General features: G+C 28.4%; 1 pseudogene across 1 annotated transcript; it reads left to right on the top strand.

Moving 5' to 3' along the window:
- Positions 1–9,687: 9,687 nt before the first annotated feature.
- On the top strand, positions 9,688–9,776 carry BDBG_16097 (annotated as a pseudogene). The gene has a single exon. The product of its transcript is annotated as a tRNA-OTHER (tRNA).
- Positions 9,777–10,932: the final 1,156 nt, after the last annotated feature.

The following is a 10,932-nucleotide window of genomic DNA, read 5'->3' on the forward strand; positions in this document are numbered from 1 at the left end:
AGCTCTCTCTTCTTGATAACTCAGGTAGTTGCAGAGATGTCTTCAAGAAGGTTAACAGTGTAGATTACTCATACCTCATGAGTATTATACTGGCTCAGGTTAAGGCAAAATTTCTGTTCAAGAGTATGAATAAAGCTGTGAAATTCAGATAAGATGTTTTTCTTATATCTCAGAGAATCTCTGACCTTAATCTCTCTATCTTCATGATAGATATAGGTGTGTAAGAGCCGCGGTGATGGCAGAGTGGTTGAAGGGCCTATGTTAAAATGTGCAGCAGGTTCAGAAATCTTGAATTTCTACTGAGATAGAGATGTACACACTCTAGAAGATGATGTAGTATTTTCTTCAGAGAGTGAGGTCAGATTGGTCTCAGTGCAGATGTATGAGATCATATTAGTCTATTAGAGCTTGACTGATTCAAACTTATAATCAGATTGAGTGATTTGAATTGTAATATGATAGAACTGAAGCAGTGGCTACTCAGCAGTGTTACATAGAAGTAGTTGTTTAAGAAGCTATATAAGTGAGCTTGACTATCTTACTTGAATAGTGAGCTTGTAGACTACAGAGTTATTGTGAGAATATCACAGATGTGATACTTAGTATACTAAGAAGATTGTATAAGACATGCAGTAACTCTTGTATATATTTCAGTAGAAGAAAAATGAATCACTGCTTCTTTAATAAGAAGCCAGCATCTAGCTATTCTATATAGACAATGAGTGGATACTCTTCTCTCATTTCACAAGTGAGAATAGCCAGAGTGATACCTCAGCAGTACCTTATTATCAAGGAAGAGTAATCTGCTGACCTCATATAGAAGTGAGGTTCTTATATTCATCAATCAGATCTTTCTATGATATATCCGAATGATGTCATAGAGTGGTTGGAAACCGGTTCAAATGGGATGAAATCATCCGCATGAAAGTGATGGGCCGTGTGAAACCGCAGCGGGGCCTTGGCGCTGCCGGGAGTGTGACAATATCTCAAAATTCCACATTTTCTGATCTGCTGTCTCAGGTTTCATCTCAGTGATAAGCAGATTAACAAGCTCAGAGAGCAGAACTGTCTTCTAAATGTTCTGAATTATGAAGTATGTTCAAGATCTGAATAAGATCTTAATTCTCTTCTTCTCTGTTAACTTCTGCTAATTAATTAGAGAATAGAAGTATTATCAAAAATCATTATCTCTTAATAAATAAAAAACTTATCAGATTTGACTTCTTTATCTCTTACTTTAATACTCTTTTAATTTTCTTCTACTACTGTTTATTTATAGTAATACTCTTCTTCTCTCTCTCTCTCTTTATCTTGAACTCAAATCATTCTTAGAACTTCTTCTGATTTCACTACTACTGTATAAAACTCTTCACTATCTTCTTCTTTAATCTCTTACAGACAGTGTCATCTGCATTATTTCTATACTTAGTTCAGTCTAAATCTATTAGAAGTGTTACTTAAAATTATTATTATTCTGCTTTCTTACAGAGTCTCTTCAAGATATTATAATATGTTTTATAATCTGTCTTCTCTTGCTTAAACATCTTCTTCTTCTCTTTCTTCAATCTGTGACAGTGCTTATATGTCTTAGTGATTCACAGAACTGCAGAATATTTAAAGAAAGATAACATGATTAATTTCAGTGAGTGTTAAAGAGAGATAAAAGGCAGAAGAGACAGTCAGATATAATATAATAATAATAATAATAATAATAATAATGATGATAATAATAGTAATAATAGTGATGATAGTGATGATAATAATAATGATGATAATAGTGATAATAATGATAATAATGATAATAATAAAAGAAAGAGTGCATTGAAATATATTACTAATTTATCAAATATAAAGAGATAAAGAAAATATTAATAGCTTTCAGAGATATATAGAAACAGCTACAGTATTATATAGTAATATTATCTTTATTCAATATATACACTGTCGATATTCTTTGTATACAGTTATTATATAATCTATATCAGAGATACATGCAGAAAACAGATCTTTATTATTAGAAAGAATGATTACAATAATTCTCTGTTTTTATATTATAAAGATAAGTTATTCTTATTTCTTTCTTCTCTCTTTTCTCTTCTTCTTCAACTCATTACTAAGTTCAAACTAGTATGAAAACTATTAAAATACTCTTAGAAATTCTCAAAGTGAATGATATAGACTAATCAAATTTTAAATACAGAAGAATTAAATTATATTCAATATTACTAATTATTCATTCTCTCTTAATAAAATCACAGTTATGTCTTTCTCTCTCTCTCTTAAATAAAACATAATCTGTGAAAAGTGAGTATCATATCAGATTATAATAATTAACATGACCTCAGTATACAGAGCTGTATACACACAGTATATACTGAACTGAGAGACTGTATAAATTATAAACTAATAACAGTATCTCAGAGAGAGTTATATAGTATAAGAAAGCTATAACTCTAAGTTATATATATAGAGAGTGAATTATCACAGTAAGTATATATATATTATATGAAAGTAACACTTTTTAATAACACTCAGTCTCTGATACTATGAAAATAGAGTCTCTCTGTGAGATCTGTTTTTATCAGAAGTCAGAAAATCTTATATTTCTCAAAATTATCTTTATATGTTTTATCTATGAAATTAATGAAGAGAATTATCAATTTCAGTATTTTATTCTTAATATTATTCAAGTGACAGCAGAGTTCATTCTGATTACACTTTTTAAGTGTATATTTTTTAAATATTCATATTTATACAGATATATACTGATTATTTATTAGATAATATTAAGATAATAACTTATCACAGCTGTGTTACTCTCACTATAAGAGATATATAGTTAGTAATGAATATTATAAAGACTCTGAGAAGTGAGTATTTTAAAGATACTACAGCTCTATAATTTTGATTTTTTTTATTTTCTTTTTTATTTTTTTTTCTTTCTCTTTTTTTTTTCATTCTGATTTTTTCTTATTTTTGTTTTATTTTTTGTTTTTTTTTTGTATTTTATATTTTTTTTTATAATTAAAATTATATGAATTATAATCTGTATTCAGAAAAGTAATAATATTTAGTAATACTCTCTATTGAATTTTCAATAAATGAGTACTATGTTATAATATTATGTAAGTGAGAAGTGATTTCATGATCTCATTTAATACTATTCTCAATAATGAAATCAGAATAAAAATGTGACTAAGAATTCAAATATATTCTTTATTCAGAACTAGATTTTTATTTGAAAAGTAAATCTGAGATCTTTAATATTTAAAATAACATGATTTGAGATCAATGTAATGAATATAAATTATAATCACAAGTAATGCTTTTAGATAATATAATAACTGTAAAGTTTGATTCTGGTCTCAGACATGGTCACATGATCAGTGTAATCATGAATATCTAGATGTCTTTTAATAAAATAATAATGTTACAAATCTATCTTTCTTACAAGGTTCAGGAGTGAACCACAGTATCAAGTTGAAAAAGAGAAATAACAAGAACTCTGAATTATTATAAGACTCTTTTTATAATATGTTCTGAGATGAACTTCTTCTTCTTTGAAAGACACTCAATAATCTGTTGAATAAAGAATTCATACATGTTAGCAACTCTTCTGCTGCAGTCTCTATTCTCTTTGCAAAGAAACCAGATGAAGAACTATAGTTCTGTGTGAATTGTTAAGAATTAAATAGATAAACAAAGAAGAACTGTTATTCTTTATCTCTTATTAATGAAACTCTAGCTTGTATTAAACAAGCTCAATAATTTACAAAGTTAGATGTCATTGCTATGTTTCACAAGATTCACATCACTGAAGAAGATAAGTAACTTACAGTATTCTGAACATGATATGATCTCTTTGAATGAGTAGTCACACTCTTTGAACTGACTAATGCTCTCAGTATATTTCAGAAGTATATCAACTGAGCACTTCAAGACTTTCTTGATAAATTTGTATCTGTATATCTCAATGACATTCTCATCTTCACTGATGAATCCAGAAAAGAATATCAAGAACATGTGTAAAAGATATTACAATGACTACAGAAAGCAGAACTGCTGATAGACATAGATAAGTGTGATTTTGAGATTAAAAGTATAAAATATCTAGGCTTTATTATAGAAGCTGGTGAGAAAATCTAAATGAATTCTGAGAAGGTCTCTGCTATTCTTGAATGAGAGGTCTCATGCACTGTGAAAGATGTACAAAGCTTCATCAGATTTGCTAACTTCTATCAGTGATTTATATGAAACTTCTCAGATATTGCAAGATTACTTACAGAACTCACTAAGAAAGACTCAGTATTTCAATGATCAGCAGACACTGAAGCTGCATATATATGAATGAAGGAAGATATTCATTAATGCCTCTCTGCTGATAACATTAATTTCTGAATGTGAGCAGTATGAAGCCTGATTTCTCTGACTATATCACAGAAGAAGCTATATTGCAATATGATAATGAAGATATCTTACAATCATGCATCTTCATGTCTAAGAAACTGAGTTCTGCTGAATGTAACTATGAGATCTATGATAAGAAACTTCTCACAATTGTATACTGTCTAGAAGAATGAGACTTCAAACTCTGAAGTATCTCTGAATTTGAGATAATTACAGATTATAAGAATCTCAAGCACTTCATAACTATCTGTAAACTTATTAAATAATAGATACAATAATTTAAGTTCTTAAGCTGCTTTCATTTTATAATACACTATCATTCTGGCAGTCAGAACTTGATGACAGATACTCTCTCATGATAAGAGCAAGATATGTCATCTGATATAACAGATACTCACTGAATGAATTGAGAGTACTGACTCTTGAATCTGAATATATTAGTTGATCAAGATAAAACAGCTCATGACACTATACACACTTCTTTAATTAGAATACTCTCTCTCTGAACTGTCACTGACACTGACACTGACACTGATATTAATATCTTGACTTCTTCTGAATCTACACTGAATGAATTATGATATATAACAGCTTAAACTGATGAACTTCTTCAAGTGCTCACTGAAGCAGTATATCAAGAAGTACTCTGAGTTCTTTCAGAACTACATATAAGAACTGACATCTCAGAATACTCAATTGATGATAATAACACTCTGCAGTTTCATAAACAATGTTGAGTCTCTCACTCTAAACTCTTATACACTCAGATAATACAAGAGATGTATAATTTGTATATAACTGATCACTTAGATTGTGAATAATTATACTGAATGATCTCTCAAGAGTTCTACTAGTCAGAGATATTAAACAGTATCAGATATTTCATTTGAAACTGCAACTATTGTTCTTCTATCATCTTGTGAAAGAATTGTAGAAAAGATCTACTGAAATCACTTAATATTTCTGATAGAATCTGATGAGATGTGATAATTGACTTCATTATTAATCTTTCTAAGAGTAAGAGTTATAGAAATATTCTGATCATTGTGAATTAATTGAGTAAGAATGTAATATTGAAACCTTGTAATAAGATGAATACTAAACAAGTGACTAAAGCTTTTCTACAGAGCTCATTCTATCAGATGTATGAATTACTAAGATTCATAGTATCAGATCAGAGCTGTCAATTTATAAGTACTCTCTGAACAAGAATCTGTCAAGTTCTCAAGATTACACACTGTCTGTCAACTGTCTATCACTCTGAGAGTGATAATATATCAGAATAGACAATTCAGACTGTAAAGAATTATCTTCATAAGTTCTGTAATTACTTATAAAATGATTGACATAATCTGCTTTTACACACAGAGATCACTATCAATGAATAAGATATTATTTCAACAGATGTAAGCCTGTTCTTTCTTGAACATAGTTATTACATAAAAGTGTTGAATCTTTTAGAGATTACACAGTTCACACTGAATCTCTGCAGTCTGATTCAGATTGTCAATAATATAGTAATAAAGCTCTGAGATGTCTGTGACTGAGCAGAGACCTTCATGACAACTGTGAAACAAGATCAAGAGAATTAAATCAATATTCATCAAGATCTCACTGAATAATACAAGATAGAAGACTTGATGTGATTGAATCTTAAGAATATACAGATTACATATTCATCTTGTATACTGAATTACAGTTATATTAAGTATAAAGTGATAGAAGTTCTAGATAGTCATAACTACTGTCTTAACATATCATCAGAGATTTATAATGTCTTTCACACAAGCTTGCTCTATTACACTGTCACTGATCTGTTCTCTTCTCAACTAACTTTCAACTGACAGCTGCCAGGCATCATAGAAGAAGATAATGAGCTTGAGTGAGAGATTGAGAATATTCTCAATAAGAGACCTCACAGCCGTGGCTGACAATATCTCATGAAATGAGTCAGATATAATTACTCAACCTGAACTCTGAGTTCTGTATTATCTGAAACAGCAGTTCTTGACTGATGAAAACTACTTCTGAAAAGAGGGGACTAATGTGACGGGCTGTGCCTGATTAATTATATAGACTATTCTGTTACACTTCACAGATTTCAACTGCTTCATTCTCAAATGTGTATGCTCTGATTCTCAGTCATTCTCAATCACTGATTCTCAGCTGTTATAAACACATATAGATTCTTCTGCTCTGAAGCTTCACTGTGTACATCATCACATATGTGTATAAATATTCACTTCAATCACTGATTCTCACACTTTCTCTTTCTTTTCCGTCTCTAATGTTTTTCTCTTTGTTATATAAGACCTATCAATATCATACTGATCTATTTAGCGTAGGCCTCTTACACTTTATCATGATTTAGAATATGTAAAAGCTCTCTATCTAGAACATTTATTTAGACATAACTTGATGACTTACATGCATAAGAAATTCAGTCACTTGGAAAGCTCTGAACTTATAGACATACTTAAATCAAGAGTGTACTGATTAAGCATGGCTGAGAACATTCAGATATACACTTATAAGTGCTTAAATTATCAGATCACAAAAGAATCTAGAAAAGGATTACAATATAAGAAAGTATAATATCAGATAAAATGTATAATACAATCATTCAAATAATGAGAGATGAACCTCATAGATATATTACTGAAAATATTAAATGAAAATCATTGAATAATTACTGCTATTGACTACACTACTGACTGATCAGTTATGAAAGCAGTTTCAGAGATAATAGAGAAGATGATAATGAAGTTTCTATATAATGAGATCTATATCAACTATAAAATACTGTGTAAGATTCTGACTGATAATAATATGAATCTTGTAGAAGAAGTAATGAGGCATTTAATAAGCCAGTTATAGATAAGACATTGTAGAACAATATTATATCACTCACAGATGAATGAAAAAGTAAAATACTTGAATAAAATCTTGAGCAATATGCTGATGAAATATCTAGTGAGCAAGTCTACAAGACTATGAGATGAATATCTCAGATAGATGCTATTAGCCATGTGAATTCAATAGCATGTAGTCTTCAAGTGTTTATCATTCTATCTGTCGTATGAATTACATTCACACATCTCAGAGAATGCTTTGAAAAAGATGAGAGAGAGAACAGTGATTGCAGATGCATCAGTTGTGAATACAGCAGAAATAATAGTTGCAGATATAACAGTCACAGACACAGCAGTCACAGACATAGAATCAAGATTGAAAGAGATCAGTTATACACATGCAAAAGCTAATAAGTTACTTCTGAATTAAGTAATTCAATCAAAAAGATTACAAGACTCACTAGTTAGGAAACTGAGTCTTAAGATGAAAATATGAGTTCTTATATACAATGAGAGTTCTGAGAAGTTTCAATCTAGATGATTTGAGCTCTATAAAATACTCAAATCACATTCTCTGAGAATATACACATTGAAAGAATCAGAGGAATGAGTCTTATATAACTTAATAAATGATTCACATCTTATAAAGATAAAGATATAAGATCTGAGTGAATTATGATTATTTACAGCACTATCATCAGTATTAAAAAAGAAGAGACTTATAATTAAAAAGTCTTATAAAGTAAGAGAAATCATAGACACTTATAAATCAGATAATCTCACTTATTCTAATCTTTCTATAATTATAAGAAAAGAATGAGAAGTAATGAAGAAATTAGATAAATATCACACTTTAATAAGTAATAAGACTGTAGTCAGTTGTATAATAATGCATCACAGATAGACTGACTGTATGACTGTATCTGAGATCAGAATTAAACTTTATAGTTATTATATTACCTAAAAGCATTACTTCTGATCATGATTTGTATTCATTACATTGATTTCAAATCATGTTATTTTAAATATTAAATATCTCAGATTTACTTTTTAAATAAAAATCTAGTTCTGAATAAAGAATATATTTGAATTCTTAGTCACATTTTCATTCTGATCTTATTATTGAGAATCATATTAAATGAGACTATAAAATCACTTCACACTTACATAATATCATATATAGTACTTATTGAAAATTCAATAGAGAATATTATTAAATATTATTACTTTTCTGAATACAGATCATAATTTATATAATTTTAATAATAAAAAAAATATAAAATATAAAAAAAAAATAAAAAACAAAAAATAAAATAAAAACAAGAAAAAATCAGAATGAAAAAAAAAGAGAAAGAAAAAAAAAAAATAAAAAAAAATAAAAAAATAAAAAATAAAAAATAAAAAAATCAAGATTACAGAATTATAGTACTTTTAAAATACTCACTTCTCTGAGTCTTTATAATATTTATTATCAACTGTGTATCTTTTTTAGTAAGAGTAATACAGCTGTGATAAGTTATTATTTTAATATTATCTAATAAATAATCAGTATATATCTGTATAAATGTGAATATTTAGAAAATATATATTTAAAAAGTATGATCAGAGTAAACTCTGCTGTCACTTGAATAATATTATGAATAGAATACTGAAATTAATAATTCTCTTCATTAATTTCATAGACAAGATATATGAAGATAATCTTGAGAAATATAAAATTCTCTAACTTCTGACAAAAATGAATCTCACAGAGAGACTCTATTCTCATAATATCAGAGATTGAGTGTTATTAAAAAGTGTTACTTTAATATAATATATATATACTTACTGTAACAATTCACTCTCTGTATATGTAACTGAGAGTTACAGCTTTCTCACACTGTACAGCTCTTTCTGAGATACTGTTACTGATTTGTAACTTATACAGTCTCTCAGTTTAGTATATACTGTGTGTATACAGTTCTGCATAATGAGATTATATTGATTATTATAATCTGATACAATACTCACTTTTCACAGATCATATTTTATTTAAGAGAGAAGAGAGAAGATGTGACTGTGATTTTATTAAAAGAGAATGAATAATTAATAATATTAAATATAATTTAATTCTTCTGTATTTAAAATTTGATTAATCTATACTCTTCAATTTAAGAGTTTCTAAGAGTGTTTTAATAGTTTTCATATCAGCTTGAACTTAGTAATGAATTGAAGAAGAAGAGAAAAAAGAGAAGAAAGAAATAAGAATAACTTATCTTTATAATATAAAAATAGAGAATCACTGTAATTATTCTTTCTAGTAATAAAGATCTGTTTACTATATATATTTCTGATATAGATTATATAATAACTGTAGACAAAGAATATCAACAGTGTATGTATTAAATGAAGATAATATTACTATGTAACACTGTAGCTGTTTTTTTTTGCCCCGGTGGCCGAATGGTTAATGCGGCCACCCGGTAGCGCCTTGGCGTGGGAAACCAAGGCGCGTGGGTTCGAAACCCGCAGGGGATACATTAAATCTGGAACTCAAGCACCTCAGGTTCCTAATAAATACAGAGGTGTACAAATCGCTCCAATGAATCACTCTATGTTCCTGGGCTGGGAAGTTATTATCGCATGTATCTAATTGTCACTCCTTTGTATTTTCCTATGTTCTTGTTATCTTGGCGTGGTCTCAACACCTGTATTTCCTCCTGTATAACCAACACTTGACCTGTATTTAACATCACGCAAGGACTCATCATAAGCTCCGCTTGCATATGAGTATAATGGAAGAATAATAATAATAATAATAAAACTGTAGCTGTTTTCATACATCTCTGAAAACTGTTAATATTTTCTTTATCTCTTTATATTTGATAAGTTAGTAATATATTTCAATATACTCTCTCTTTTATTATCATTATCATTATTATTATCATTATTATTATCACTATTATTATCATCATTACTATTACTATCACTATTATCATCATTATTATCATTATTATTATTATTATTACTATTATTATATCATTTCTGATCATCTCTTCTATCTTCACTTCTCTTCAACACTCACTGAAATCAATTATGTTATTTCTCTTTGAATATTCTATGATTATGCAGATCACTAAGATACGTGAATACTATTACAGATTAAAGAAAGAGAAGAAGAAAATGTTTAAGTAAAAGAAAATAGATTATAAGATATATTATAATATCTTGAATAGACTCTGTAAGAAAGTAGAATAATAATAATTTTAAGTAACACTTCTGATAGATTTAGACTGAACTAAGTATAGAAATAATACAGATAACAGTGTCTGTAAGAGATTAAAGAAGAAGATAGTAAAGAGTCTTATACAGTAGCAGTGAGATCAGAAGAAGTTCTGAGAATAATTTGAGTTTAAGATAAAAAAAGAGAGAGAGAAGAAGAGTGTTACTATAAATAAATAGTAGTAGAAGAAGATTGAGAGAATATTGAAGTAAGAGATAAAGAAGTTAAAACTGATAAATTTTTTATTTATTAACAGATAATGATTTTTAATAATACTTCTATTCTCTAATTGATTAGCAGAAGCTAGTAGAGAAGAAGAGAATTAAGATCTTATTCAGATCTTAAATACACTTCATGATTCAGAATATTAAGAAGATAGCTCTGCTCTCTGAGCATGTTAATCTGCTTACT

The sequence above is a fragment of the Blastomyces gilchristii genome, assembly GCF_000003855.2.
Source record: "Blastomyces gilchristii SLH14081 genomic scaffold supercont1.1, whole genome shotgun sequence".
NCBI classification, from domain to species: Eukaryota; Fungi; Ascomycota; class Eurotiomycetes; order Onygenales; family Ajellomycetaceae; genus Blastomyces; species Blastomyces gilchristii.